At 41.9% G+C, this 27,083-nt stretch overlaps 1 pseudogene; it reads right to left on the bottom strand.

The window, feature by feature from the left end:
* Positions 1–26,297, bottom strand: part of LOC135018316 (acetylserotonin O-methyltransferase-like) — a 175,759-nt pseudogene extending 149,462 nt beyond the window's left edge.
* Positions 26,298–27,083: the final 786 nt, after the last annotated feature.

The following is a 27,083-nucleotide window of genomic DNA, read 5'->3' as shown; positions in this document are numbered from 1 at the left end:
GGGCACCACTCCAGGACCCTGGGCATCGGGCACCACTCCAGGACCCTGGGCATCGGGCACCACTCCAGGAACCTGGGCATCGGGCACCACTCCAGGAACCTGGGCATCGGGCACCACTCCAGGAACCTGGGCATCAGGCACCACTCCAGGAACCTGGGCATCAGGCACCACTCCAGGAACCTGGGCATCAGGCACCACTCCAGGAACCTGGGCATCAGGCACCACTCCAGGAACCTGGGCATCAGGCACCACTCCAGGAACCTGGGCATCAGGCATCACTCCAGGGACTTGCAACTCCGCTTCCACAGGAACCTCAAGAGAGGAGAGAAACATTCTCTTTTGATTCCTGAATCTATAATGGGGCTCCCTTGCCCAAGGACCCCAATTATAGGACAGAGAGCTTTTTTGTGTGGGTTGTGTGACAAGTGCCTCTGCCACAGTAGAGACAGGAGTAGGTCTTGTATCATGACTCAACTTGGCCAGAGGGCAAGACTCGTCACCACACTTTGGCTTGCGCAACTCACAGGTCTGCAGATAATGGCCTAAACCCCCACAATATAGGCATAAGTTTAAGTTTCTGGGACGCAGACGCTCCTCTTCTGAGAGCCTGGGCCGCAGAAAACTTTTAAACCTTTTCTCTTCAATTAGACCAGAGGATTCTCTTGTCACTATACTGTGAGCAAGAGTCTCTTTAGAGATAGATGTACTCTCAACGACTTCTGGCAAAATGAGCAAGATTTTAGTCAGAAGGTTTTGCAGTTGCTTTAGGGATTGCTGCAAAACTTCTAGTCGCTCTGGTCTCAAAGCACTGAATACAGAGTTCAGAGCTGCGAGAGATGCCTGCAGGGCTTGCATAGTAGACATAGGAGGATTTAAAACTAGACGAGACAAGACAAGACAAGGCAAGGCAAGACAAGTCAAGGCAAGGCAAGGCAAGACAAGGCTAAATTTTGCTAAACAAAACAAGACTTTTTTTTTTTTTTTTTTTAAACACCGGACTGGATTCTAAACACCGGACTGGATTCTAAACACCGGACTGGATTCTAAACACCGGACTGGATTCTAAACACCGGACTGGATTCTAGACTAGACACTGGACTGGGCCAAAAAAGAAAAAAAAAGTTTTATTTCTTTTTTGTGGTATGGCTGGTGATAATGTTAGGTTCCTGGTGCTCAGAACAAGGGAGATGTTATGAAGCGAGTCCAGAGCACCAGGACGTAATGCTGGGAAAGGGGAATGGAAAGGGAATAGCCCCTGGCGCCCTAACTCCGTTGTCTCGCCCGTGTGGTCAGAAATCCCCTGCGAGACTATGGTTGCTTGAGCCCATGGCAGCCGCGTTTGAAGGGCGGATTATGTCTGCCCAACTCCGATGCCCCCTCAGGTCTTAATGGGAGACAAAGGGAAATCCGAGACAGGGTGATAACAAGGGGCCCTCTGACTAAACAACCAGGCCAGGGGCTACAAGCTAACTGACTAAACCTGAGGTATGTGCGGTAACCCGCCAGGGAAAAGGACAACCAAAATCCACTAGTCCGTACTCCTACCCAGCACCGCTGGATACCAGAGTGGATCTGTGGGAGCGGAATCCTCCGCAAAAGCTCCGGAACACAAATAATAAAAGATAAATAATTAAGCGGCCCAAGCCGCAACACACGGCTACGCCGTGACTCACGAACACCACTGGATGTTCAAAGGTGCTCAGTCAGGACTCCAGGAACAGATGACGACTTCCGAGTACAGGACAACTGAGAACAGGAACGACCGGATACAGCAGGACTGGAAACACTTTCAGCAAACAGATTCAGCATTCAGGAAGCTCAGGAACTAGCAGGAACCAAGCAGACTGAAAACCCAGAAATATCACCAGCATCTGCGAACTGCAATCAGCCAGCATATAACAGAGAGGCCTAATTAATAATCCAGTGCAGCTGGCCTATTGCAGGACTCCAAGCTGACAAGATGCAATTAGCAGCCAGATGAGGCTGAACACATGGGAACAAGCTGCAATTGCACAGACTCACCAGCGGCAGCAGACAAGAGTAATCTAAAACAGAGCAATAGGAAATCCTGGCATGCAAGACAACTAAATAAACATAAAATAGAAATGAACCACTACCTGTGGTTCATAACAGTATCCCCTCCTTAAGGGTGAGCTCCGAGCACCCCATGACACCCACGGGGAACATAAACAGAAGTATAACATAAAATACATAACAAAAATGCAAAACAGGAATGAGCCACAGCCGTGGCTCATAACAGCATGTTGATGTTACATTTGGTTATTCCCCACTGGATAACTTGTATGTGATTTTGGATATTTTATTTGGAGTCATCATCTCCTGTTTGACTTTTACCAGCATATTCGACTTCTTTTCAATAAAAATATTGCATTAAAAAAAAAAATACATAGGCCACATTGTAAGTCGAGAAGGGATTTCTGCTGATCCTTCAAAGGTGGAAGTTGTACGAGATTGGCCAAGACCTACAAAACTTAAAGAACTACGATCCTTCTTGGGCTTTTGCAGTTATTATCGACGATTTGTTCCCCAGTTTTCGAAAATTTCAAAGCCTTTGAACAATTTAACTAAAGGATATCCACCTACAAAAAAAACACTGGCTACAAAAAAGAAAAAGGAGCTAAGTCCTTTCTACCGTGTCAATGATAATTTTGGAGAGCGGTGGACTTCCCAATGTGAATTGGCTTTCCAAGAATTAAAGAAGAGTTTGACGCACACACCAGTTTTGGCCTATGCTGATCCCACCAAGCCTTATGTGTTGCATATTGATGCATCCTTTGAAGGGTTAGGTGGAGTACTCTACCAAAGGCATGATTCAAAATTATGCCCAGTATCGTATATTAGTAGGAGTTTAACTTCCAGTGAGCTAAATTACCCTGCTCATAAATTGGAGTTTCTTGCTTTAAAATGGGCAGTAGTGGACAAGTTACATGAATATCTATACGGAGTGGACTTTGAAGTTCACACTGATAACAATCCACTAACATATGTGCAAACCACTGCTAAATTGGATGCCACTGGACATAGATGGCTGGCCGCATTGTCTGTCTACAATTTTCAACTAAAATACAGACCTGGAAATCAGAACATAGATGCTGACACTTTATCCAGATTAAAGCGTGACTACTTGGAACACCAAGAAGAGTTGAAAACAGGAAAAGAAAGGTACATCTGCACACTTGAATGATCTGTATTAACAATTTGATTGATTAATAAATCAATCAATAAAGCCCCAATATACGTGTGTCTAAATTAGACTTTGAGCCTCTCTGGGGGTGCGACCCTATTACAACCAGGTATCAAAACATATAAGGAGAACTAGAAAGGCGGTTGTTTAGTTGGGTGCACAGTGTCAATTAATTGGATTAATTATCAATCTAAAACGTAACTTTTATAACTTATATTAATATTAAGAAGGTCCTTATCTTGGGACACATACAGCAAAATATAGAGGTTAAAAACATAACATATACAAACACATAAGTGATATAAACAAGAAGGAAAATGTGAGACAGATTCTTAAAAAGTGGGGTCACCACAATGACTCCTGCAACTAGTGTAATTATTAATGTATGGGACAATAGCCACTCAGGATACAAACTGGGTGATATTTCCCAGTCCTAGGTGTAGTTGATATCGTATAGGGAGATTAGATGTAACCACAGATAGTGGGGTGTTTCTAATGGGACATCCCAGGCCCATACACATACTCGCAACTCCCGAGCCCTGCAGTCCCTACTTAAAAATCACTTACTATTCGATTCCTGGAGGGTTGTCGACCCCTTAGTTAAAGATTACACATTCTTTTCCCCAGTGCATAATCTATACACTAGAATTGATATGATTATGATAGGTAGAGACCTCACTTCTCGAATCCAGAAATGCTGTATTCATCCAATTACGTGGTCCGACCTTGCCCCGATATCCCTATCTCTGTCTGGGCTGGCTCGCACTCTTTCCCCCCCCTCTTGGTCCCTTAATGATGCCCTTCTTCAACAGACCGATGTGCCGCAACAAATTACTCAGGCATTGAATGATTATTTTAATGAGAACCAAACCCCTGGTATATCGGACATGACCCTGTGGGAGGCGCATAAAGCGGTCCTTAGAGGCCATTTCATTCAGATCGCGGCCAGGCTCACCAAACAGCGCTCCCAAAAGATCTTAGAGCTCTCTGACCAACTCCACCATCTGGAGGAGGTTCATAAGTCTTCTCTAAACCCTGCCGATTTAGACAAACTACTTAAAGTTAGGGGTGAACTTAATATGCTGTTGTCTCATAAGACCGAACAATGCCTTAGACGTCTTAACCAGATTTATTATGAAAAAGGGGATAAAGCAGATAAAATTTTGGCCAGGAAGTTGAGGGCTCAGATCTCCTCAAAAAATATCTTATCTATTCGCACCAAACAGGGTACACTAACACACGACCCTGACCGCATTCTGGGTGAATTCGAGGAATTTTATAAGCTATTGTATAACACGGAGGCGGTCCCTTCGTCGTCTTCATCGAGACTCGATGAGGGGATCGAATCCCTTTTAGATAAGTGTGACCTACCGTCACTGAGCAGTTCAACAGTCTCTCAGTTAGGCTCAGAGATAACTGTGGAAGAGTTAGATAATGCACTTAAAACTCAGAAATCTGGTAAAGCCCCTGGCCCTGACGGGATGTCAATTATGTATTACAAGAAATTTAAAGGGATCCTATTACCCCATCTCTGTAGGCTCTTCAATGGTTTCCTCAGAGGTAACCCTCTGTCATCCCGGGCACTAGAGGCACGGATAGTTTTAATTCATAAACCTGGGAAGGACCCCAACTCCTGTGCTAGCTACCGCCCCATCTCTTTACTAAATAACGACATTAAAATCTTTGCCAAAATTCTTGCCCTGAGACTAAATCCAGTTCTCCCGCGTTTGATCCACGCGGACCAGGTGGGCTTCATCCCAGGCCGACAAGCTAGAGACAATACCCGCAGAACCATTGATTTGGTCCATCTCATCAATAAAACTAAATTGCCCTCTGTCCTTCTCTCGCTTGATGCGGAGAAGGCTTTTGATAAAATACTTTGGCCCTTCATGTTCGCCACTTTGCGTAGGTTCGGCCTGGGAGGAAGCCTACTTCAGGGTATTCAGGCACTCTACTCCAACCCCTCTGCCAGAGTTCGGGTTAATGGTAAAGACTCTCCCCTCTTCCACATCAATAACGGTACACGTCAGGGGTGTCCTCTGTCTCCGTTAATTTTTGCTATGACCATCGAACCTTTGGCGTGCATGGTTAGGGCTAATCCTGATATTAAGGGCATCACTGTTGGCGACGAGGAGTTCAAATTGTCATTATTTGCAGATGATGTTCTGTTAACTTTGTCTTCACCCAATATTTCTATCCCCAACCTATTTAAAACCCTATCATTATATTCTCATTATTCGGGATATCGTATTAACTATTCCAAATCGGAGGCCCTCCCTTTGCATCTTAATGATGATACCAGATCTCTCCTAGCTGCTAACTTTAATTTTGCTTGGCGCTCCAAGAAAATTAAATACTTAGGCGTGTTCATCACGGACTCCTACGACTCCCTATACTCTGAGAATTTTCCAGCCTTATTTAAGTGTATAGAGTCGGACCTCCGGGCATGGGACAAACAGATTATAGCCTGGTTCGGACGGATAGTCTCAGTAAAGATGAACATCCTACCCAGGCTCTTATATCTGATTCAAACAATTCCCGTACGCATCCCCGCTGAGGCCTTAGGCCGAATGCAGAGACTCTTCCTAAAATTTATATGGTCTGGCAAGCCTCCTAGAATTAGGACCTCCACTTTGGTACGTGACCCACTAGCTGGAGGCAGAGGTTTGCCGGACATTCGTAAATACTACCATGCAACTCACCTGAGCCAGGCTGTCGCCTGGTTTTCCCCAGCGCCCCATCTACCCTGGATTCATATCGAGCGTCTAGCGGCTGGGGTCTCCACTTTGGTTTCCCTACTCACGCCGACCAAGTCAATCCGGACAATGCAAGCGTGTCCCCCTCCCACTAAATTTACCTGCTCCCTGTGGTGTTTCTGCATTCGGCATTATGGTTTATCCACTTTCCCTTCGCCCATCACCTCCATTTGGGACAATCAGGAATTCCCCCCTGGTTCCACCTTACGGTCCCACCCGTGGTTCCACCTGAGTCCGCGTCCGGGACTGGTGTTTGACTTCATAGAGGGTTCCTCCTGGCACTCCCTTCAGTCCCTACGTGACAAATATGATATCCCTCAACCTGTATTTTATGAGTATTTACAAATTCGTTCTTTCTTAAGCTCCCTTTCAAAATCCCAAGTCATACGTCAACTTACCCCCTTAGAACGTTTGTGTATTTATTCTCCCATGCGGCAGGGTATTATTTCCATACTTTATGGCTTACTACGTTCTCTGAAGGCAGCGAACATACTTCCCCATGAGCGTAAATGGGAACAGGACCTTGGCCCACCCCCTGCAGAGGACTCATGGGAAATTATTAGGCAAAATGTAGCCCAGTCCTCAATTTCCTCCTTAGTGAAGGAAAATTCCTATAAAGTCTATACTAGATGGTATCGGGTCCCTGCTACACTGCATAAGATTTTTCCCGGGTCATCACCATTGTGTTGGCGTGGGTGCGGCCAAACTGGAGACTTCAAGCACATCTGGTGGTCATGCCCCAAATTATGCACGTTCTGGGCTCAGGTGGAAACCCTCATTGGCTCCATTTTCTGCTCGCAAGTAACACTGGGCCCCTGGTCGGCCCTCCTGGGCCTACCTTTGCCCAATCTAGACTCCCAGGCGAGCAACCTGGTACTCCAAATTCTACACGCTGCCAGATGTGTGATAGCTAAAAATTGGAAAAAAACCACTCCCCCCCCCCTAGGAGCATGTTGATAGCTAAAATATGGCATATCTCCATGATGGAGAAAATCACGGCCTCCTTACGGGACAGATCAGAGAAATATAGGAGGATCTGGGATCCTTGGTTCACCTATACTATGCCCTCTTCTGCCGGGATGTAAAGTTTACAGTAGGGAGGTTATCCCTCCTGCGCCATGCCTCTACCTTGTATATTCCTATGATGATCTCCCACTCTCCCATCCACCCTTCCCCTGTCTTTCTTTCTCTCTTCTTCTTTTCTTCTTTGACTCTCCTCCCCTATCTTTCTCTTATTTTTCGTTTAAACGCAGAAAAATTGTTGTCGATATATATATATGGTATTGATGATGTGCTTCCATGTTGATGTTACACTTGGTTATTCCCCACTGGATAACTTGTATGTGATTTTGGATATTTTATTTGGAGTCATCATCTCCTGTTTGACTTGTACCAGCATATTCGACTTCTTTTCAATAAAAATATTGCATTAAAAAAAAAATACATAGGCCACATTGTAAGTCGAGAAGGGATTTCTGCTGATCCTTCAAAGGTGGAAGTTGTACGAGATTGGCCAAGACCTACAAAACTTAAAGAACTACGATCCTTCTTGGGCTTTTGCAGTTATTATCGACGATTTGTTCCCCAGTTTTCGAAAATTTCAAAGCCTTTGAACAATTTAACTAAAGGATATCCACCTACAAAAAAAACACTGGCTACAAAAAAGAAAAAGGAGCTAGGTCCTTTCTACCGTGTCAATGATAATTTTGGAGAGCGGTGGACTTCCCAATGTGAATTGGCTTTCCAAGAATTAAAGAAGAGTTTGACGCACACACCAGTTTTGGCCTATGCTGATCCCACCAAGCCTTATGTGTTGCATATTGATGCATCCTTTGAAGGGTTAGGTGGAGTACTCTACCAAAGGCATGATTCAAAATTATGCCCAGTATCGTATATTAGTAGGAGTTTAACTTCCAGTGAGCTAAATTACCCTGCTCATAAATTGGAGTTTCTTTCTTTAAAATGGGCAGTAGTGGACAAGTTACATGAATATCTATACGGAGTGGACTTTGAAGTTCACACTGATAACAATCCACTAACATATGTGCAAACCACTGCTAAATTGGATGCCACTGGACATAGATGGCTGGCCGCATTGTCTGTCTACAATTTTCAACTAAAATACAGACCTGGAAATCAGAACATAGATGCTGACACTTTATCCAGATTAAAGCGTGACTACTTGGAACACCAAGAAGAGTTGAAAACAGGAAAAGAAAGGTACATCTGCACACTTGAATGATCTGTATTAACAATTTGATTGATTAATAAATCAATCAATAAAGCCCCAATATACGTGTGTCTAAATTAGACTTTGAGCCTCTCTGGGGGTGCGACCCTATTACAACCAGGTATCAAAACATATAAGGAGAACTAGAAAGGCGGTTGTTTAGTTGGGTGCACAGTGTCAATTAATTGGATTAATTATCAATCTAAAACGTAACTTTTATTACTTATATTAATATTAAGAAGGTCCTTATCTTGGGACACATACAGCAAAATATAGAGGTTAAAAACATAACATATACAAACACATAAGTGATATAAACAAGAAGGAAAATGTGAGACAGATTCTTAAAAAGTGGGGTCACCACAATGACTCCTGCAACTAGTGTAATTATTAATGTATGGGACAATAGCCACTCAGGATACAAACTGGGTGATATTTCCCAGTCCTAGGTGTAGTTGATATCGTATAGGGAGATTAGATGTAACCACAGATAGTGGGGTGTTTCTAATGGGACACTGCCTCTGGTGCGTGGATACGGCGAAATATATGATACAATTCGGACCTCTTCCCCACCTAGTAATGATATGCCAGTGAATTATTCTTGAATGGAAAACATTCACTACAATGGCACTGATAGTTAGGACATACAATATGTACTATGCCACTAGTGCCTTATATTACAGAATGCTATATATCTCTTTTCGTACTGTTTCTGGATAAATTAATAACAGTGAAAATAAATGAGTGTTACTCAAAGATTACCCGTGACAACTACTGAGGTGTTCACACAGTGTTAAAGTGTAGGGCACTCACATGGATAGTACAAATTTCTATGTCTTGAGAATAAAATGTATAGATTGATAAAAGAATATCTATATAAATATTGAACATCCCCCCTTGTAATGCGTCTGGGGTAATCAAACTATACCCCGTATATCAATAGAATCAATTGGAAGATGTACTAAGATACTCCAGTAATGATTATTTATAAATATGGGCACAGAGTGAATGTATTTCAGTCCACATTTGTTTATAAATAAAGGGAAAGATGTTACAAATTGTCCTAGGACTGATATAACAGAAGGCAACAATTGTTGCAGTACTGATACATGCAAAGGAAAGGAGGATATGCCAAATTGTTGAAAGAGAAAAATAATAATGGATAGTGTATATTTGAGCAGTATTCCTAACACCCTCAGTTGTCCCTATTATGAAGTAATGGATCCCCTGTGTAGGGGTTATGAAGATAATAAATACCACTACTGACTCTAATGTCCCCTAGGGTATAATATAACTCTGAACCAATGCTTGTGATACAACTCCTGATTCCTATGATTTTATTATTGGTGGTGCAATGGTTACTAAGCACAGAGTTGTTGCAGCATAGATAACGGTAATCGGATAGTATACCAGTGTATGCTGTTCAGAGAGGCGAGTAATTGCTACCTCTATTTACAGCAATAACCTAGGGTAATACCCTGTGCTGCTATCCTGAATAGTGGTTTGTCTGCTATCATAAACTCGTGCACACAGCCTGCTGAGCAAATCCTAATTGCTAAATGCTAAGGCTCTATAAAGATCATTACTGGTGCTGGTGAGAACATTACTAACTATTACACAAAATACAACATTGCTTTATAATTTCGAGGAGTGTGGCGGCCCACTAACAAGCCGACATGCATGTTTCGCTGTACGGGCAGCTTTAACGAGGCTGAACCTCGTTAAAGCTGCCCGTACAGCGAAACATGCATGTCGGCTTGTTAGTGGTCCGCCACACTCCTCGAAATTATAAAGCAATGTTGTATTTTGTGTAATAGTTAGTAATGTTCTCACCAGCACCAGTACTGATCTTTATAGAGCCTTAGCATTTAGCAATTAGGATTTGCTCAGCAGGCTGTGTGCACGAGTTTATGATAGCAGACAAACCACTATTCAGGATAGCAGCACAGGGTATTACCCTAGGTTATTGCTGTAAATAGAGGTAGCAATTACTCGCCTCTCTGAACAGCATACACTGGTATACTATCCGATTACCGTTATCTATGCTGCAACTACTCTGTGCTTAGTAACCATTGCACCACCAATAATAAAATCATAGGAATCAGGAGTTGTATCACAAGCATTGGTTCAGAGTTATATTATACCCTAGGGGACATTAGATTCAGTAGTGGTATTTATTATCTTCATAACCCCTACACAGGGGATCCATTACTTCATAATAGGGACAACTGAGGGTGTTAGGAATACTGCTCAAATATACACTATCCATTATTATTTTTCTCTTTCAACAATTTGGCATATCCTCCTTTCCTTTGCATGTATCAGTACTGCAACAATTGTTGCCTTCTGTTATATCAGATATACAGAAATGGGTTCTCTGCGCACTGAGGTGTTAATCTGAGGCGGGCTGTGCTGCTGGTAATGAGGGGTGTCCCACCCCCCCTTAAATGGTAAGTATACAGATGTGGATAAAACCACAGGGAACCAGCGCTCAAACCCTATTTGTAGTGGTGAATGATACGGTTATAAAGTGAAGCTAAAATCAATAATGAAAAAGCAGGTAATATACTTAAGGTTGTTTATTCTAAGATGCTGAGATACTTTCTTTCCCAACAGGTATAAATTCGGTTTAAAAGTCAATCAGTGATTGGGGCACGCTCCTGGTTTGAGCTTAAATTCTGAAGTGCAAGGTTCAATTGAAAGAACAAATGCTGTAATCTTTGTAAAGTCGAGAAAAAGAAAAAGAAAAATGCCACAAAAAAATATTAATGATAATATGTACTAAAGTCCAAACGGTTTACAAGTCTATACAGACAGCGGCGTCCCGCTAATCTGTGCTCTGAAGTGAAGGATTCTCTTGTGAAGTGATGAACAGTTGACAGCGGTAGTGTATGCTTTGGTTAGAGTGGAGAATAAGGACCCTGGACTGGCGCTATTCCTCCTGCAGCACGTCCCACAGTAGAGCGCCCGAATCAGGCCCGCTCTGTGGGGCCGCTGACCTGGGGTGTGCGCCTGTCAGAGAGGCGAAGTGGACCCGGCCGGGGCTCTCCGAGCGGCTGGCCGCGCCTCTCCTCCTCCTACAGGGACTTACCTTCTCCCTTCCCCTCCGCCTTCCACTCTCCTCTGTCTCGGGCTTCTTCCGTCGCCTGGCAACCGGTTGCTTCCGGAACTCCGGATCACGTGACCGGATGGTTTGCGGAAAGGATTAGCAGTGCTGTCCTTCTTTGTAGTGAATATTCGTCCTCAGTCCAATGTAGTATAGATGGACGGAGCTACCCATCTATACTAAGCTCAAACCAGGAGCGTGCCCCAATCACTGATTGACTTTTAAACCGAATTTATACCTGTTGGGAAAGAAAGTATCTCAGCATCTTAGAATAAACAACCTTAAGTATATTACCTGCTTTTTCATTATTGATTTTAGCTTCACTTTATAACCGTATCATTCACCACTACAAATAGGGTTTGAGCGCTGGTTCCCTGTGGTTTTATCCACATCTGTATACTTTCTGTTATATCAGTCCTAGGACAATTTGTAACATCTTTCCCTTTATTTATAAACAAATGTGGACTGAAATACATTCACTCTGTGCCCATATTTATAAATAATCATTACTGGAGTATCTTAGTACATCTTCCAATTGATTCTATTGATATACGGGGTATAGTTTGATTACCCCAGACGCATCACAAGGGGGGATGTTCAATATTTATATAGATATTCTTTTATCAATCTATACATTTTATTCTCAAGACATAGAAATTTGTACTATCCATGTGAGTGCCCTACACTTTAACACTGTGTGAACACCTCAGTAGTTGTCACGGGTAATCTTTGAGTAACACTCATTTATTTTCACTGTTATTAATTTATCCAGAAACAGTACGAAAAGAGATATATAGCATTCTGTAATATAAGGCACTAGTGGCATAGTACATATTGTATGTCCTAACTATCAGTGCCATTGTAGTGAATGTTTTCCATTCAAGAATAATTCACTGGCATATCATTACTAGGTGGGAAAGAGGTCCGAATTGTATCATATATTTCGCCGTATCCACGCACCAGAGGCAGTGTCCCATTAGAAACACCCCACTATCTGTGGTTACATCTAATCTCCCTATACGATATCAACTACACCTAGGACTGGGAAATATCACCCAGTTTGTATCCTGAGTGGCTATTGTCCCATACATTAATAATTACACTAGTTGCAGGAGTCATTGTGGTGACACCACTTTTTAAGAATCTGTCTCACATTTTCCTTCTTGTCTATATCACTTATGTGTTTGTATATGTTATGTTTTTAACCTCTATATTTTGCTGTATGTGTCCCAAGATAAGGACCTTCTTAATATTAATATAAGTAATAAAAGTTACGTTTTAGTTTGATAATTAATCCAATTAATTGACACTGTGCACCCAACTAAACAACACCAAGAAGAGGAATGGATTGAATTTCCAAAAACAGAGGTGAAAGGACTTTGTTACCTGACATCTTCTTTCCAGTATGATGCTGATTATGTTGGGTCATTAGGGGCCAAAGGGCAAGCACTTCCTCTAGCCTACTGCTGATTGTCACAAATGGAATTAGGAGAACTCCATAGGCTGAGCCGGAGCCAAATTAAGGATGAGCAACGGTAGGATCCATATATTCAGGATATATGGAGGGCAGTTGAGAAGGGCTATGGGCGTCCGCCATTGTTCTTACCAAATGAGAAGGCTAAAATTCTAGGCCGTCAGTATAGTAAGTTATTTTTGAAGCATGGTGTACTATATAGGAAAGTAATCACCAAAGGGGGAACAAAGAACCAGATGGTTTTACCTGAGAAGCTCCGTTCTTTGGTTTTCAAGTCCCTACATGATGATCATGGCCATTTCAGATTTGAGAAAACATTTGGGCTGATATCTGACCGTTTCTATTGGCCAAAGATGGGAACTGATGTGACTCGGTACTGTGATACTTGTGGAAATTGTATTCTTAGTAAGACCTTGCCTGGGAGGAATGCCCCTCTTCAAAATATCACCTCAGATGGACCCATGGATTTGGTGTGCATCGATTTTTTGACTATTGAGTCTGAAGCAGGAAAGAAATGTAATATCTTAGTAGTCATGGACCACTTCACTCGCTATTCCCAAGCATACCTAACAAGGGATCAACGGGCTATAACTGTGGCGAAGACCCTATGGGAAAGATTTTTCATACATTATGGTCTCCCTGCTCGCTTACATTCTGACCAGGGGCGGGATTTTGAAAGTCGGCTCATCCGGGAGTAATGTGAGGTCTGTGGTATAAAAAAATCAAGAACCACACCTTACCATCCACAAGGAGACCCGCAACCCGAAAGGTTTAACCGTACCCTTCTCAATATGCTGGGCACCCTGGATCATAGACAAAAGTCTCAGTGGAGTTGGTACATATGTCATCTAGTACACGCATATAATTGTACGAAGAATGAAGCCACGGGATACTCCCCTTATTTATTAATGTTTGGAAGAGAGGCACGTTTACCAATCGATGTTTGTTTAGGAGTTTCGGCAGAAGAAAGGTGTTCTGTTCCCCATACTAAGTATGTAGAACAGTTGTGGAAAGACCTTAAGATAGCTCATCAGCTTGCCCAATTAGCAGCAGAAAAGTTAGGGGGGAAAAATAAGACCCGTTATGATTTAAAAGTTAGGGATAGAGTACTGCTTCCTGGGGATAAAGTTCTCATCCGAAACTTAGGACCTTCCCAGAGGTGTAAACTAAGTAATAGATGGCGTTCCGAACCGTATGTTGTGGTGGAGCAGCTGTCCGGTTGCCCATCTTACAAAATCATACAGGAAGGAACCTCAGGTCCTATAAAAACTTACCACCGGCAAAATCTCCTACATATAGGCCGTGAAGTTAGACTTACCTCAGATCTCTCATTAGAGCCTGAAAGGGAAGAAGGGTCTCTGAAAAAGGATAAAAAATTACCCACAGAGTGCAAAGTAGACTTCTCTGATGAATATGATTCTTCGGATGAAGAATTAATGGGTTGTATCTATCAAGAAAGTGATAGAGTAGACAAGCAAAGAGGGAGACAGTCTAATTTAAGTGAAATTTCAGGATTTTCATCAGGTGATCTGTCATTTAAGTACCCAACACAATCCCCACCTACTGTTAGTGAATTTGAGGTAGGAGATATAGAACATTGCGAGGACTTGGGTATTTCAGATGCTGAATCTAGAGAAAGCAGGAGCGTTTTTGAGGAGGATATTTCCCATCCCAAAAGAAATAAAAGGCCTCTTACAATTCTGACATATGATACTTTGGGGGATCCATCAGAAGTATTGCGGACAGTACATCCTAATATAATTTACTCCTGGCCTTATTTTGGGTGGCTATTTAAGAGGTGAAGGGAAATTTGTGTAGGCAATGGGAATGTTGAATTAGTTAAATAATATCTTATTAGTTTATGGTGTACAGACCCCAATTCATAGTTCTTGGTGTCAGCACACCAGGGGGAGAGTGTAACCCTTGGTTATAACTATAAGTTAGAAATTATAAAGTGTATGAATATAGGTGTTTATAAACTGTGTATAATATAATAAATGTTTAATGTATCCCTCCCCTAAAGTGATAGTAGACTGTGTGGCTAGAGAGAGTTAGTAGCAGCCCTGAATTGGTTAAATACAGCACTGACTGAGTTAAATGCTGCTTTGAGCTTTCTAGAGTGTCCACGAGCTGCAGGAGAGTTTTTTCTAAAAGAGGTCATGAGCAAGGAGCGGGACACATCCGGGAACTGTGTGAATCTCTATAAATAGCCTGACCTTTGCTCTGAGGAGAGGAGTGAGAGATTGTCAGTGTGAGCAGCGTCTGCAGCAGGACTTTACCTCAGGTCTGCACAGACTATGCCTCTGTCTGCTCCATGTCCCTGCTGCAGGGGGATGGAAGGAGTGTAGCCCGACTGTCAGACCCTCTCTGCCAGGACCCTGTTCTCTGATCCACCCCCTCTGATGTCACTGCTGACAGAGGGAGCCCCAGCATTACTGTGCTTCTTACTAATAAGAAGGGGCCTGTCCATGAGGAGAGGAAGGTGCCGCCCAGTGTGACCATATAAGGGTATGTGTGCCTGATCATCTGTATCTCCCTGAGAGAGCCTGCCAGAGACAGAGGGATCACAGAGGTAATACAAAAGCACCTCTAATGCACAACAGAACACAGTGACCTGTCATAGGTACTAGCAAACAGCAAAGTATTGATTAAAAGCATCTTATTAGCACATGCTATTGTGCTTGGATAACATCATAAACAGAGAGTCTCTTCAGCATGTCATTAATGCAGATCTATTGCAGTTTCTTACACTAAAGCCATTCTTGTAAGGTCTACTATAATCTGCTGGGAGACAGGGAGACACTGCCAGGGACAAGCTCACCTGCAGCTGCACCTAGTAAAACTGCAGACTGCATGACAGGAGGAATAAGCACATAACTTATGAGTATTCCAAGCAGCTGCAAAATAGAGAAGTAATACTGAGCAGACGTCTTATTTACTATTGTAAAGCATAGCGGCAGAGTTTCCAGCAGGAAGTCCAGTGAATTACTATATACAGTATTTAGTTGCGTTTGCAGCCTCTCTGGATGTTATATTCCATGGGATCATATGAACTCTACTGTGCAGTACGCCAAAGCATAACCATATTGCAGTAATACACTAACTATACAATATCTGCACAAAAACTGTTCAGTCATAAGTCTCAATAAAGAAGCTTTATACGTATGCAATTGCATCACTCACAGTAAAAGCAAACTAGAGGAGGATTACAGCTAATGTGCACCGCCATTCTTGAAGCAACTTTGTTACACTAAAAGCATATGCAAATTTCAAGGGGCTTATACTGCAGTATAAGAAGTTACTCAGTAGTTTGTAGTCAAAACGCTGAATGTCATTGTTCTATACGCAGAATGTCTTTTTAAGAAATGGAGATTTTGAGCATGTTATAATTCGCTAGGATAAAATTCACTTGCGAAATAAGATTAAAAGGAAATATACATAAGGTAAAGATGTGTGTAACTTCATAAATCTTATAAGGATTTATATTTAGCCTACAGAGACCCTGACATTATTAGTGTGCGCACTGGGGGGAGGAAAGTTATATTGTGTGTTGATAACCTATTGCTTATCACCTTATCGGAAAATCATCCTGTGAACAGTTTCTGCAAAATAAAGAACTGTTATCTTATTACCGAAATGTTTTCATTAATAAATAGAAATCTTAATGATAATATTTGCATATTTTGGTTGTAATAATCCATTTACTTTGGGATTAACTGTTAATGCATAGGGTTTACCCAAGCAAGCCCCATGAGATACCTCTAACAACGTAGCTTGGGTGGAGGCACAAATTATTTCACTTAACCTACCTAGACGAGACCTAAGGTAGGTTACAATGTGGAGGCACTGCTGAGATGAAGTTGATTTCTCAGGAAAAGCTTCTGTTTTATAAAAATGATGAACTTAGAGGAGGAGGAGATTTTTGAGTGGTGTAAGAAAAAGGATGTCCTCCCAGATAAATCTATGGCTTTATCTGGGAACTTAGATGATGTTAGAAGTGCAGAAGTGGAGATTGCTGTTCAGCAACTCTATGGGGTAAAGGAACCTAGAGTGGTGGATTGTCGGAAAGGGGAATTGGGAATGCATATTGCTGTTTTAATAACCACCAAAGAGCCATTAGAAAAGGAAATGTTCCCTCCCTTGGTACCTGCTCCTGAGAATCCTGGAAGTAGATGGAAAATTCAACATAAACACAATGAAAAAGATGTGAGGGATTCAGGGGATAGCAATATTCACATGCATACAAAGGAAACAAATGACAATCAGGGGGAGATCACTCAGGAGCATGACCCTAATCTGGGCAAGGATCAAAATACAGCCATGTTATCAGCTGTTGATAAGATTGTGGGAGAATTTGGTAGGATTCATTATGAAGGGGGGTACAGAAGATTAAGGAGTTTTTCAGGAATTTGCCCTGTGCCAGTGGGAGAGGATAGCTTTGAAATTTGGAGGGAGACAACGATACAGCAATCAGAGGAGTGGCATTGTCCTGATACAGTGAAAAAACAGAGATTGGCAGAGAGTCTAAGGGGTCCAGCAATGGAAGTAATTCAAGCGACTCACAGATGTGACCCTAATGCCAGTTTCAAAGATTATTTAGCTGCTCTGGATTTAGAGTTTGGCACTCTGGAAAATACAGGTGATCTTATGTATCGGCTACGCCATACATACCAAGAGTCTGGTGAAAAGTTAACCTCTTATATCTATAGGTTAGATAAATTGATTCATCAAATTGTAGAAAAAGGGGGTATGACTCCTGATGAGATTAACAAAAATAGAATGCAACCACTGTTAGAAGGGGCTTTGACAACCGATCCCATTGCCCAAAAGTTAAGATACACCACTGTGAGTCGTCAGCCCCCACTTTTATGCAATTGATGAGGGAGGTCAAACAAGAAGAGGCTCTTGTAGAGGCCCGGGAAAAGAACACTAAAAAGGTCAAGGTAGTAATGCCCAAAGTCAATGATAATGTAAACCCAGTAGTGGATCTGACCAAAATAGTAGAATCCTTGAGGGAAGAAGTAGGACAATTGGCCACGCAATTGGGTGAGGTGAAGAAACAAACAGAGTCTTTTAGACCCATAACAGGGGTTCGTAGTGAGGTCCATGTGGAAAGAAATTTTAGACAGCAGAAGTGTTACCAATGCAGTAATCCAGGACACAGAGCATTTGAATGCAGTCAGCATTGGAATAGTGAAGGGACCTATATCCCTCCAAGGTCGAGTAGAGGTGCTAGGTCATCGGGAAACGCTTGAGGGAGGCCGATAAACCCCAGATCAGCCCCCTAGAAAGCTCTCAAACTGTAATGGGGAGTTCCCGTGGTGGAAATTCTTTACCGGATTGTTTAATGGGACCGGCTCCACAGATACCAGCATTTATTAATGGACATTCCTGCACTGTATTATTAGACAGTGGATCCCAGGTGTCTATCATATTTGTAGGGTGGTATAGACAACATCTGGCTGACATTCCTATCTCGCCTCTGTCAAGTCTTGTAATCTGGGGATTGAGCGATCACAGTTACCCCTACTTAGGGTTTATAACAGTAACCCTTAAATTTTCATCAGAAGTAGCTGGAGTGAATGGGGAAATTACAACCATGGCTCTAATATGTCCAGAATCAGAAGGAGAGGATCCCAGTGTCCCGGTCATATTTGGAACCAATGCTAATCTATTTAGGATGTTAGCACAGTGGTGTCGTGAGGTAGGTGGAGAGACCTACTCGCAGTCTTTAAGTATACACCCATCTTGTCCAAAAGTATATAAAAAGATTGAAGAGGAAGAGCATCCTAAACTTAATGCTTGGACTCAAGATGCTTTCAATCCCTGTTTTCAAGGCAGTGATATACATAGTGATGATAAGAACCTTCTAGTGAAGGATCTAATGCATAGACAAAAGGTTTTCTCCCAGCATGAGTGGGATTTAGGCCTAGCCACCGATGTGCAACATAGTATCCGGTTGACTGAAGATACTCCTTTTAGGGAAATGTCTCGGAGATTGGCACCAGGAGACCTAGAAGATGTCCGACAGCACTTAAGAGAGCTACTGGATAATGATGTGATTATAGAGTCCAAAAGCCCATATGCATCTCCCATTGTCATTGCCCAGAAGAAAAACGGTGATGTGCATATGTGCATTGACTACCGCACACTCAATAAAAGGACCATCACAGACCAAAACACTGTTCCAAGAGTAGATGAGGCCTTAGACTGTTTACAAGGGAGCTAGTGGTTCTCAGTACTAGATTTAAAGAGTGGTTTCTACCAAATTTCCATGAATCCAAAAGATGCCGAAAAAACAGCATTTATTTGCCCTTTGGGATTTTTTTAGTTTTTTCGAATGCCCCAGGGAGTAAAGGGTGCCTCAGCTACTTTCCAGAGGAGCATGGAGAAAGTGGTTGGAGACATGAACCTCCTGGAGGTTGTAGTTTATCTGGACGATGTTATAGTTTTCGGTAAAACTCTCGAAGAACACAATCAGAGACTTCTGAAAGTGTTAGATCGGCTAATGGATCATGGATTTAAACTTTCCCTAGAGAAGTGCCAACTCTGCCAAAAGACTGTTAAATACATAAGCCACATTGTAAGTCGAGAAGGGATTTCTGCTGATCCTTCAAAGGTGGAAGTTGTACGAGATTGGCCAAGACCTACAAAACTTAAAGAACTACGATCCTTCTTGGGCTTTTGCAGTTATTATCGACGATTTGTTCCCCAGTTTTCGAAAATTTCAAAGCCTTTGAACAATTTAACTAAAGGATATCCACCTACAAAAAAAACACTGGCTACAAAAAAGAAAAAGGAGCTAGGTCCTTTCTACCGTGTCAATGATAATTTTGGAGAGTGGTGGACTTCCCAATGTGAATTGGCTTTCCAAAAATTAAAGAAGAGTTTGACGCACACATCAGTTTTGGCCTATGCTGATCCCACCAAGCCTTATGTGTTGCATATTGATGCATCCTTTGAAGGGTTAGATGGAGTACTCTACCAAAGGCATGATTCAAAATTATGCCCAATATCGTATATTAGTAGGAGTTTAACTTCCAGTGAGCTAACTTACCCTGCTCATACATTGGAGTTTCTTGCTTTAAAATGGGCAGTAGTGGACAAGTTACATGAATATCTATACGGAGTGGACTTTGAAGTTCACACTGATAACAATCCACTAACATATGTGCAAACCACTGCTAAATTGGATGCCACTGGACATAGATGGCTGGCCGCATTGTCTGTCTACAATTTTCAACTAAAATACAGACCTGGAAATCAGAACATAGATGCTGACACTTTATCCAGATTAAAGCGTGACTCCTTGGAACACCAAGAAGAGGAATGGATTGAAATTCCAAAAACAGAGGTGAAAGGACTTTGTTACCTGACATCTTCTTTCCAGTATGATGCTGATTATGTTGGGTCATTAGGGGCCACAGGGCAAGCACTTCCTCTAGCCTACTGCTGGTTGTCACAAATGGAATTAGGAGAACTCCATAGGCTGAGCTGGAGCCAAATTAAGGACGAGCAACGGTAGGATCCATATATTCAGGATATATGGAGGGCAGTTGAGAAGGGCTATGGGCGTCCGCCATTGGTCTTACCAAATGAGAAGGCTAAAATTCTAGGCCGTCAGTATAGTAAGTTATTTTTGAAGCATGGTGTACTATATAGGAAAGTAATCACCAAAGGAGGAACAAAGAACCAGATGGTTTTACCTGAGAAGCTCCATTCTTTGGTTTTCAAGTCCCTACATGATGATCATGGCGATTTCGGAGTTGAGAAAACATTTGGGCTGATATCTGACCGTTTCTATTGGCCAAAGATGGGAACTGATGTGACTCAGTACTGTGATACTTGTGGAAATTGTATTCTTAGTAAGACCTTGCCTGGGAGGAATGCCCCTCTTCAAAATATCACCTCAGAGGGACCCATGGATTTGGTGTGCATCGATTTTTTGACTATTGAGTCTGAAGCAGGAAAGAAATGTAATATCTTAGTAGTCATGGACCACTTCACTCGCTATTCCCAAGCATACCTAACAAGGGATCAACGGGCTATAACTGTGGCGAAGACCCTATGGGAAAGATTTTTCATACATTATGGTCTCCCTGCTCGCTTACATTCTGACCAGGGGCGGGATTTTGAAAGTCGGCTCATCCGGGAGTTATGTGATGTCTGTGGTATAAAAAAATCAAGAACCACACCTTACCATCCACAAGGAGACCCGCAACCCGAAAGGTTTAACCGTACCCTTCTTAATATGCTGGGCACCCTGGATCATAGACAAAAGTCTCAGTGGAGTCGGTACTTATGTCATCTAGTGCACGCATATAATTGTACGAAGAATGAAGCCACGGGATACTCCCCTTATTTATTAATGTTTGGAAGAGAGGCACGTTTACCAATCGATGTTTGTTTAGGAGTTTCGGCAGAAGAAAGGTGTTCTGTTCCCCATACTAAGTATGTAGAACAGTTGTGGAAAGACCTTAAGATAGCTCATCAGCTTGCCCAATTAGCAGCAGAAAAGTTAGGGGGGGAAAAAAGACCCGTTATGATTTAAAAGTTAGGGATAGAGTACTGCTTCCTGGGGATAAAGTTCTCATCCGAAACTTAGGACCTTCCCAGAGGTGTAAACTAAGTAATAGATGGCGTTCCGAACTGTATGTTGTTGTGGAGCAGCTGTCCAGTTGCCCATCTTACAAAATCATACAGGAAGGAACCTCAGGTCCTATAAAAACTTGCCACCGGCAACATCTCCTCCATATAGGCCGTGAAGTTAGACTTACCTCAGATCTCTCATTAGAGCCTGAAAGGGAAGAAGGGTCTCTGAAAAAGGATAATTAACGACCCACAGAGTGCAAAGTAGACTTCTCTGATGAATATGATTCTTCGGACGAAGAATTAATGGGTTGTATCTATCAAGAAAGTGATAGAGTAGACACGCAAAGAGGGAGACAGTCTAATTTAAGTGAAATTTCAGGATTTTCATCAGGTGATCTGTCATTTAAGTACCCAATACAATCCCCACCTACTGTTAGTGAATTTGAGGTAGGAGATATAGAACATTGCGAGGACTTGGGTATTTCAGATGCTGAATCTAGAGAAAGCAGGAGCATTTTTGAGGAGGATATTTCCCGTCCCAAAAGAAATAAAAGGCCTCCTACAATTCTGACATATGATACATTGGGGGATCCATCAGAAGTATTGCGGACAGTACATCCTAATATAATTTACTCCTGGCCTTATTTTGGGTGGCTATTTAAGAGGTGAAGGGAAATTTGTGTAGGCAATGGGAATGTTGAATTGGTTAAATAATATCTTATTAGTTTATGGTGTACAGACCCCAATTCATAGTTCTTGGTGTCAGCACACCAGGGGGAGAGTGTAACCCTTGGTTATAACTATAAGTTAGAAATTATAAAGTGTATGAATAAAAGTGTTTATAAACTGTGTATAATATAATAAATGTTTAATGTATCCCTCCCCTAAAGTGATAGTAGACTGTGTGGCTAGAGAGAGTTAGTAGCAGCCCTGAATTGGTTAAATACAGCACTGACTGAGTTAAATGCTGCTTTGAGCTTTCTAGAGTGTCCACGAGCTGCAGGAGAGTTTTTTCTAAAAGAGGTCACGAGCAAGGAGCGGGACACATCCGGGAACTGTGTGAATCTCTATAAATAGCCTGACCTTTGCTCTGAGGAGAGGAATGAGAGACTGTCAGTGTGAGCAGCGTCTGCAGCAGGACTTTACCTCAGGTCTGCACAGACTATGCCTCTGTCTGCTCCATGTCCCTGCTGCAGGGGGATGGAAGGAGTGTAGCCCGACTGTCAGACCCTCTCTGCCAGGACCCTGTTCTCTTATCCACCCCCTCTGATGTCACTGCTGACAGAGGGAGCCCCAGCATTACTGTGCTTCTTACTAATAAGAAGGGGCCTGTCCATGAGGAGAGGAAGGTGCCGCCCAGTGTGACCATATAAGGGTATGTGTGCCTGATCATCTGTATCTCCCTGAGAGAGCCTGCCAGAGACAGAGGGATCACAGAGGTAATACAAAAGCACCTCTAATGCACAACAGAACACAGTGACCTGTCATAGGTACTAGCAAACAGCAAAGTATTGATTAAAAGCATCTTATTAGCACATGCTATTGTGCTTGGATAACATCATAAACAGAGAGTCTCTTCAGCATGTCATTAATGCAGATCTATTGCAGTTTCTTACACTAAAGCCATTCTTGTAAGGTCTACTATAATCTGCTGGGAGACAGGGAGACACTGCCAGGGACAAGCTCACCTGCAGCTGCACCTAGTAAAACTGCAGACTGCGTGACAGGAGGAATAAGCACATAACTTATGAGTATTCCAAGCAGCTGCAAAATAGAGAAGTAATACTGAGCAGACGTCTTATTTACTATTGTAAAGCATAGCGGCAGAGTTTCCAGCAGGAAGTCCAGTGAATTACTATATACAGTATTTAGTTGCGTTTGCAGCCTCTCTGGATGTTATATTCCATGGGATCATATGAACTCTACTGTGCAGTACGCCAAAGCATAACCATATTGCAGTAATACACTAACTATACAATATCTGCACAAAAACTGTTCAGTCATAAGTCTCAATAAAGAAGCTTTATACGTATGCAATTGCATCACTCACAGTAAAAGCAAACTAGAGGAGGATTACAGCTAATGTGCACCGCCATTCTTGAAGCAACTTTGTGACACTAAAAGCATATGCAAATTTCAAGGGGCTTATATTGCAGTATAAGAAGTTACTCAGTAGTTTGTAATCAAAACGCTGAATGTCATTGTTCTATACGCAGAATGTCTTTTTAAGAAATGGAGATTTAGAGCATGTTATAATTCGCTAGGATAAAATTCACTTGCGAAATAAGATTAAAAGGAAATATACATAAGGTATAGATGTGTGTAACTTCATAAATCTTATAAGGATTTATATTTAGCCTACAGAGACCCTGACATTATTAGTGCGCGCACTGGGGGGAGGAAAGTTATATTGTGTGTTGATAACCTATTGCTTATCACCTTATCGGAAAAATCATCCTGTGAAGAGTTCCTGCAAAATAAAGAACTGTTATCTTATTACCGAAATGTTTTCATTAATAAATAGAAATCTTAATGATAATATTTGCATATTTTGGTTGTAATGATCCATTTACTTTGGGATTAACTGTTAATGCAAAGGGTTTACCCAAGCAAGCCCCATGAGATACCTCTAACAACGTAGCTTAGGTGGAGGCACAAATTATTTCACTTAACCTACCTAGATGAGACCTAAGGTAGGTTACATTAATAACATATAATAATGTATTGATGCTTTACCAAATATGCAAACAAGACTTTCCCAGGTAATTAACATTAACATTGTATTGTACTTACATATATATTTACTGTGTGGTGATAAAGTTGTCTTATAAATGTTTTATGATATGCATAGCTTAAAGTGGCCCTGGAGAGAGAGAACTCATCTCCCACCACCACCTCCACCCCCTCTCATTAGGTGGAGCCAGGGCCAGGGCTAGGGTGTTTGGTACCCCCCTGCAAACCATAAATTTGTTCCATACAGTATGTCCCATACATTATAAAATAACAGTGCACGCAAAAGATGTGCGTCACAAAAAAGGGTGTGGTCTCACAAGGAAGAGAGTGGACTCACAATAGTACCCCCAATTCAAATTATGCCTCACAGTAGCAGAATCTTATTCACATTGCTTCAAGTAGTGCCCCTAACACACACAATACCCACAGTAGGCGAGCCCCTTACACACACAATACCCACTGTAGTGCCCCTTACAGAAGTGGCGCTTATACACATAAAGCCCATTTGAAAGTAACTTAAGTGTGTAGCTGCACTGCGGCAGATTATTTCTTACTAGCAGGAGGCACCAGCACAGTAACTAGTTTTATCAAATCTTTGGCCTCGGTGTCCATGTGGGTCTCCTGAGAGTCAGAGTGACTCCTCTTCATGTGGCAGGAGAAAGACACGTGTGGTAAAATCAATGCGCCCCTCACTCCCCCATCTCACCCCCTGCTTCTCTCACTCCAGAGGGACACATCTCCACACAACGCTACTGTTCCAGCTAGGATTCCATACTCAGTCCCAGTGCTGGTACATTCTCTACTGTGACAAAAGTGACTGCGGGAAGTGGTGCTATACCATACCATTGCATACCGCCCCTTTTTCGAGGACTGATCCTCACTAGTTGCTGTTACCAGGCAAGGTGGTCAGAGCTCCAATCAGAACTCAGTACCAATTGGCTGCGACTGAATCCTGATAAAATAGAGGTCCTTATGATAGGACCTCAACATTAAAGACTGCAGCATAGTCCAATTACTTACAATTAGAGGTACAGAATTAGAAAACACTTATCATGTGCAGAATATTGGTGTTGTTATGGATGGTGGCTTGTCACTTAACCATCAGGTATCAGCCATAATGAACCCCACATTCTTTTATCTGAGAACATATACAGAATTAAGCATCCTTTGAAGGTCTGCCAAAAGTCTTACATGCATTTATATCAGCTCAATTACACTACTGCAATGTCCTCTACCTTGGTCTCCCAGCAAAAGAATTGCACCGCTTACAGCTGGTACAAAATGCAGCTGCAAGCTGTTAACCAATCAGCCTTGTTCCAGCCATATAACAACCATTCTCTACTTCCTCCACTGGCTGCCTGTAAGCAGTTTCTGATTCCATACCACCTGGCTCGATTACTGTGATCTGTAGATGAACGACTTTAAGTAGTACCTAGAACACCCTGGAATTTCTCTGGGGTCAAGCTTTTAGCCATGCGGCTTCGACTTACTTCCCTGCACAGTTTGAGAGGCCCACACTCTAGAATACTTCAAAAACTGACTCAAGAGTTTCATGTTTACTCAAGCATTTCCTTACTGTCCCTTTAGTACAGTATATCCATGTTCTCTGTATTTTATGAAAAGCTTTTCTGCACTGTACTGTATTATCTTCATTCTATCTGTTAAGCGCCTTGAGTGAGAGCTATACAGTATATATATAAAATTAAAAGTATTATTATAATACTGTACTTTGCACCTTGGCAAAATCATGTTGCTCATATGGTAGGGCACATTAAAAATGTGCAGAGATATTTAGATTTGAGTGGGGTGTATCCAAACTTAAATCTAAATTGCAGTGTAAAAATACAGCTGTCCAGCATTTGTGGGCTACCTGCAAAAGCAGCCAGAATTGAATGCAATAAATATATATGCATCCCTTGCATTGCAGCATAGTTTGTCCAAGTGCAAAGGTACAGTACTTGCGCTTTTTTGCTTTACTTCCACCTCAGAATGAGGTCCTAAGAACATGTCATTCACAAAAGTATGTTACCTTCATTGTTCTTCAGTTCAACTTTCAGGAGTTTCAGTCCAACACAGGCAGTGAGCAGCCGGTCTGTTCCATCTACGCTGGTACACAAGCGAGAAGCAATGGTTTCTGTTGTCAGAGGCTCCGATAGTTCATGTAGCAAATCAAACACTCCCAGCTCGCATGCTGTAAACATGGTCTGCAAGAGAAAAGCATATTGTAAAACTATTACATTTACTTTATGGATACTGAATGTCAAAAGACTAAAATGTGAGATTTATGTATTTTGACCTGGGTAGAATGATATTAAAATGTTCAATTTGAGTGGATTGTGCATGTGCATATTAATTATTGTTACTAGCAACATTTTAACGTGAAAATGTTTGTTTATGTTAAAGTACATACATTATAGTCATTATTGTGTACAGTACAACAAATGTAGGGTTAGAAAGGAGTCTACACCATTGAAACATTGTTTCTGAAATCCTCCCTAATTGGCCTGTGAGGATCTTATGAGCTTGAAACAGTTGTAACCCATGTTATTGCTTTTATGATGTTATGGAAATGTTCTCCCAACATCATAAAAGTTTTTGCCAATCATAGTTTTTCACAACACATTAAATCAGACAGTACTTGCTTACTTTTGAAACGTGGTTTCAGGGAGATTATAGTTATTAGAAGAATGCACTGTAGAGGGGGGTATCATGCTCTTCCCAAAGGGCATGTCTAGCTCCACATGTCTGTGTGTATCTATGCTAAAATGCTTGTGGCCAGATATTTCTATATAACATTAGTAACCATATATATTAAGACATTTTGCAAGTACTGATACTAACATTGCTGCCTTCAATATTTGATTTCTTGTTTGTAACTATTAGCTGTGATATTTATTTTATTCTTACTCAGCACAATAACGTGATGTCTATGCAATACATTCCAAATGCAACTTGACCTTGGGAAAAATGTACCTAAAGTTTGATTT

Source organism: Pseudophryne corroboree, chromosome 2, assembly GCF_028390025.1.
Source record: "Pseudophryne corroboree isolate aPseCor3 chromosome 2, aPseCor3.hap2, whole genome shotgun sequence".
In the NCBI taxonomy this organism is placed as follows: domain Eukaryota; kingdom Metazoa; phylum Chordata; class Amphibia; order Anura; family Myobatrachidae; genus Pseudophryne; species Pseudophryne corroboree.
The sequence above is the reverse complement of the archived record's forward strand: the minus strand, read 5'-3'. Positions and strand labels throughout refer to the sequence as shown.